At 34.3% G+C, this 6,487-nt stretch overlaps 1 protein-coding gene across 1 annotated transcript in view; it reads right to left on the bottom strand.

The window, feature by feature from the left end:
• Positions 1-6,487, bottom strand: part of LOC132185812 (uncharacterized) — a 10,981-nt gene that overhangs the window by 1,202 nt on the left and 3,292 nt on the right. The window lies entirely within an intron of this gene.

Here is a 6,487-nt window from a genome sequence, read left to right on the forward strand (position 1 = left end):
AAAGAGAGAAGGGGTTGCGGGATTGACTTCATGTTTTTTTAAATATCGAGAATATGAAAAAGTATGCTACCGAGATGGCTTCTTAAATAAAGGACAACTTACATTTACTTCCCCTTTACTTTTATCTAAGAAAATGTTTTTATTTTTATTTTTTTTAACATGATGTCTTTATGTTGTACGAAAGCACCTTCCGTATCACTAATTTCTAATTTCATATATGATTTTTTTTTTTTTTTATATATTTTCCTCTGCCTCTTTGGACTTTCATACATCGCATGCCATGATAAGATGTTTTGTCTTGACATGTTAAATCGCCATTAAATCATATCCATTCCTCAAGATGTTTTGTCTTGACATGTTTTCATTCGATGTTGGCGAAGTTGCTGAGAACCTTTCTTTCATTCTGTTTTTGTTTGAACCAATTAATCCCCTTATTTTTCTGTTTATTGGGTAATGAAATATTGGTGAAAAGCGTTTATGAAGTTTCCAAGAAGAGTGGCCCTTTTTTACTTAGTCGATGTTTGTTAAATAATACTAAACACCATCAAACTATTCATCTTATTTTTTTTAAAAAAATTAACATCAAATTATTCTTACTTTTTAAATCATATTATTTACTTTTTATTATTATTTAAAAAAAAATCACAGTAAAATAATTTTTTTTTCTTTTCAATACAATTTCTTTACTTTTCTATCTAAATCATTATTATTATTTTTTTAATTTTTTTTAATATCAAGAAAAGGCCTTAATCTTCTTCACCATGGTCAAAAATTTCTTTCACACTTGTCTTATATGGATTCCGAGAAATCTTTCCATCGGATAAGGTGGCGTTTGGCAACTGGGTTGGGAATGGCTAGACACTGTACAATATTGATAAGGGTACATTGCACACGTGACCCATCAAAACCCAATTTCTAAAATTACCCTTTTACCCTTCGTTTTCTTTTCTTGTTTTTCCAGCGCACAGCTTTGGACTCAATCTCCCTCACGGCAAAAGAAGTTGTCTTCTCCTACATGGCTACGGGATGTGTTCTCCCCTGCGAGCCTGTCTGACTTTCACCCCCCCCATCCCATACCTTCATCCACCGGCCACCGAATGACAGCCAACCTCTTAACAGGCGACACCCACCTACTTCGGAAGTCGATCGGCGACACCCACGACGAAACCACAGTAGCGACGCCCGTTGGAAATAATTTTTGATATTGCATAAATTCTCATTGATATAAAATAATTACAATATGAATATTGACAATAAAATACATAAAATACAAGAGATGAAAAATAGAGTATGGAAAGATCTCACAATGCTATATAATCACGCAAGAGCGTTGTCCTTAAAGGTTGATTCGTGCCTCTCGGAGTGTATAATTCGGTGCGATCGGATCATTTGACACGCAACCTCCCAGGATTAGACTATAGCGTCTACCTTCGTTAAGGATGCATTTCCAATAATGAAGACTAGTAGAATAAACCTTTAATCTTCTTAATAAAAAACCGCAAAGAGAAAATAGAAATTGAATATAATAGAATTTTATGCAATTGGTCTTCTAAAATAGGACAAAACTCTTTATAAAGAAAATGAGTTTGCATTTCTTTCTTTATATAATTAATGACCAAATAGCCATAACACCAAAAAAGGGTAAAACATTTGTTAATAATCAAATGGTCAAACTACAATAAAACTTGTTAAAGACTAACGGTCAAAACGGTAAAAATCAATTAAAACTAATTTTTATTTAATAACTCATAACCAAGTAATAAATATAAACGGTCATAAAAGTTATATCTTATAACTAAGTAATAAATACAAACGGTCATAAAAGTTATATCTCATAACTAAGTAATAAATATAAACGGTTATAAACCAACATGATTAAAGATGATTTTTATTTCTCATAAAAACTCCTAAAGATATTATCAAATGATAAAATATTTTCAAATGACTGAAAAATGAATGTTTGTAACAAATATTACAACAATCCCCCACATGTTATAAACATTAGAATAAAAGGAGATTGAAAGCATGCATCGATGTGGTACCCGAAAGTTTTAACCGCACCTAGGATAAATAAGTAGGAACTTAATGAATCATGGTAGAGTTAAACTCTTTTAACTAAATCTACAAGTTAAAACAAACTTATCATCCACATAACTTTCTCCAAAAACAAAAAAATCAAATCAAATCAAATAAACAAAAAGTCGAATAAAATCAAATAAAGAAAATCGGGTTGTTCTATAGCGGGTTGGGGCCTTATATAGGCCATGCGCCTCTGGGTTTCATGAGTGCTCTAAAGACTTGCCAAAGTCTCATAGGAAATTGCACCACCTCCACACTCATATAGGTGGCGTCCATAAAAAATGTGTGCGGAGAACATCCAATCCCAACAAGTAGCGATTATGGATCCATTAAGAGTTTTAAACTCATCCTTACTCATTATACATATTTTGTTATTACACCATAAAATAGCTTTCATGAGCGCTCTAGAGACCTACCCAAGTCTCATAGAAGATAGCACCACCTACCCCGAGCATCATTCTTCTTCGCTTTTTGCTATGGTACGTTTTGCTAGAGAGAGAGAGAGAGGGGGGGGAGAGCTTTCAATTAACTGCCTGTTTGGATCAGTTTTGTATTAAACAAGAAGCAAGCTTTTGTTAAATTAGGCGTTTTGGGTGATGGTTTAGTTTGATTCTATTAGCCACTTAGTTAAATTTCTTGCAAGCACTGCCTATATATATATATATTACAAGCCCCATCATGGCCGGGCACGAATACGAGTCCCTGCATTTGTTTTAAGTTCCGTTCTACATAACTAGAGGAGAAATTGGCTGGCTGGAGGTCTAGAGTAACCCATGTTTCACTTTCTGGTAAAGGTGAAACATGGGTTTTGCGATATAATATGTCAATCCATTTGTAGTAATTCCCATTATAGGCTGGCCCGTCACTAATATTGAAAGATTAAAAAAATTGTCTTTTGTTTTGCCTTACACTTAAGGTAGAGAGAGAAAAAGAAAAGAGAGACCACACTCTCTTGGTTGTGCACCACATATTTGGCATAACGAAGAAGGCATGAGGTTTTAAGAAAAATCTTCATCAAAATTCCATTCTTCTTTCAAGTTTCACAAAGAAAAGGTTAGCCTTTTATCATATTTTATGTATTCTTTGATTTATGATAAAGAAGAGTGAAGATTTACGGGAAATTCCACAAAAAGGTTTTTGGTTTTGTGAAAACCTAGTTCCAGCATAACAATTACATGAGTGGTAAGCAGAATGCAAAATCCAACACCTCAGAGAATATTGAAATACAATTTCCAAGTCTTATGTAACCAAAATCAAAGATAAAAGTTATGAGTTCTTATGTTCTTTTGGTTTTCTTTCTTTCCCAACTCTATACATTCTGCAACAATGAAAACTAGCAGACAAGAACAGCCTGTGGCAAAGATTAAGAAACAAAATATAAATGAATGACTAACCTTTCAGATGAGCTAGTATCAATCTCAACACTCAACTTCAGCATGGAAGCAACCTCCTCTGCTATTTTTCGTTTCTCAGCTGAAGATGGCCCAGAAAGCAAGAAAAAAGCCTTTAGGCCCTTTACCACCCCACCTTCAGCACTTGAAGTATATCATTGAACAAATGCATGCCAACCAACTCAGGATTAAGAATTTACCTGCCTTTATTGCTTCCTTGGCAAATTGCTCCTTCAAGCCCAAAGATAATCCTTTATGAGAGACAAGTTGGCCATAAGAACTCTGTTTGACTTCCTGATTCCCAATGATCTTTACTTTTGAAATTCTTTCAGGGCCAAGCTTTTCAATAATCGATCTAAGAAACAGATAAAAGAAAATATTAGCTTTCTTCTATTCTGTCCCTAGAAGCACAAAACCTGCTGAAACTCAAAGTAACAATGCACAATGATCTACAATTATTGTAACTGAAGACCAAGAGTTCATTCAAAAGAGAAGGAACTCCTATGCACTTCTCTATGCTACAAATATCCTTTTTTTTTTTTTTTTTTTGGCGAGTAACATGGAACAGATAGCCACTACATCAATTAAACTCACAAAAAATACCATTACAATTGTGATACACTTATAGGATATAACTGATGTTGTTCCCAGGTAGAATCTCATCCTTAAATCCCATTTCGCCGGATGCTCTTCTTAATAATTAAGTAGGGTAGAGAGAGAGAAAGATATAATACTTTATAAATAAAATAGATCTTTTTTATAGATATTTTCTCCAGGGTAAGGCAAAGGATGAGTATTCATATTAGTAGTTAATCTTCTAAAGGTTATATCTGAAATCATAGTTTATGGACCTCTAAGATCTAAGAAGGTTAATATGACGCACCCTCGAGTTACCCCCTTGGGGAAGGTATGGCCGAGCATGGCAAGAAATAAATACATGCAACTTGAATTTAATATGTTCCCAAGAAATTATTCAGATGCTCTTGCTAATGTTTCAGAGTTATTGCCCAAAAAATAGTAAACGATCCAATTGTCAAGCATGACTGCTAGACAAACAAGATGTCTTAGTAGAGTGATTTTTATCCCTTGATCAACTATATCAGGCTAGAATTGTAGGGTTTAGCAAGATGGTAGGGGCTCGAGAAAGATGGAGAAGAAGGGGTAGAGGCAATGAGTTATGGAAATGGTTTTTCTTCTAGTCAGTGAAAATATGTCTTCGAACTGTTTGAGCTAGGCTGATTTCTGTATGTCTGTCATGGCCGAAACCGCAGGATATAACTGGTTTTTAAATTGAGCACACTCTTATCCGCATCCCTGAAGTTAGGTTTTTCTTGTCCATATGCCGAATTTGACCGAGTAATAGACCTTGTTTTGGCATTTTGATTTTGTATATATGCTCCTGTATTGCGATACAATTTTTACAATTTTTTTTTTCTTCCCTTTTTTTTAAGATCAGTATGAGGTTTCTTGGGGCTTCTTTGTATGGTGGTTCAATGGTGAAACTGTGTCTAAGGGTCCGAACTCTGAACTGCTATTTCAAAATTTTGGTTTGCGACTTGGGATTTGTAAATTTGGGGCCTAGGGTTTAGGGTTATAGGAGTCTCACCTACAAGATTTGTTTTACCAGTTTCAGATTTGACGTGCTTCCATTTTCATAATGCTTTTTGATTGATGGATATATATATATATATTTTTTTTCAAAATATTATTGTTCTATGCATTAACGGATATGATGATGTTTCATTCGAAATCTCTTCTCATTTCTCTCAAGTGCAGTGTCAATAGTCTTTGACAAAATCATTTTCCCTTCGCAACCATCACGAGTTAATTATGTCTACAAATAATGATGCGTCGAGTAGCCGTCCATTATGTCGTTGTGGAGTTGTTGCCTTCGTAAGTTATTCTTGGACAAATGATAATTACAGTAGAAAGTGATATGTGTGTGAAAAATATAAGGTATTGTATGACATTTATTTTTCATGCCTAACTTTTTGGACCAATTTTATTTGGTTTTGTATAATTTTGACATTTCATCCAAATTTTGTATCTTGTAGCAAGTTGGTGATTGTGGCTTCTTTCATTGGGCCGAAAACAAGATGACATTTTACGAAAAAAAAAATAATGCAATGGTTGAAGGACATTGAAGAGCAAACCCAGGCAGAAGTTGGTAGACTTGAGAAATTGTTGGCTTCTGAACAAGCACAATACATAGCACTTGTGGAAAACATGTAACATTCTAGGGATGAAATGTGGAAATCTATGGTAATGTATAACCAATCTAGAGAAAATAATTTCCAGTTAAAGCAAAAGATGTATCATGCTATGTTGGCTTTGATTATCTTATTGGTGCTCTTTTATGTTGGTGGTTACAACGGATCTAGTAGTAACAAGTTGATGTTAAGATGAACTTCTTAACTCTATTAGCAGATACTTAACCGTTGTAATTTATATTTTTTTGTATTTTGTCTTAATTGTGTTAGTCCTTTGAGCCGAGCATTGTTGAATTTCTTGATTGGCGTTTGTGAAATTTTTTAGATAGCATTGTTTACTTAGATGCAAAGGTACACATACAATTCTAGGCTTAGCGACTTGCATTAAATAAGTAAGTTTGATTAAGATATAGATTAGATGGTCCTAAACCAAAAAAAAAAAAAAAAAAAAAAAAATCTAACATAGTTAACATAAATTACTCATCATTTGCGGTTTTTCACATGTGAGATGTCATTGCCTCTCGAACTATAATCATCATTTCCTTGCTTTCGGGGGTTTGGTTCAGTGGTTGTCCATGCGTTACGTACGGAACAGGTGTCATTGTAGGCAATTGCGCTATATCCATCCAATCTTGCCCGTAATGCATCTTTAGGGCAAGACGAAATAGTAGATCATCAGCATTGCAGTCTTTGCGAATGAAGTTGTGTACCGCGCAGCATGCGACCACAAATAGTCGCTAGTTCTCAATCGGATATGGATGCATATTCTCGAAGATAGGGAATCAGGATTTTCATACTCCAAAATTT

This window comes from Corylus avellana, chromosome ca6 (genome assembly GCF_901000735.1).
Source record: "Corylus avellana chromosome ca6, CavTom2PMs-1.0".
Classification (NCBI taxonomy): Eukaryota; Viridiplantae; Streptophyta; class Magnoliopsida; order Fagales; family Betulaceae; genus Corylus; species Corylus avellana.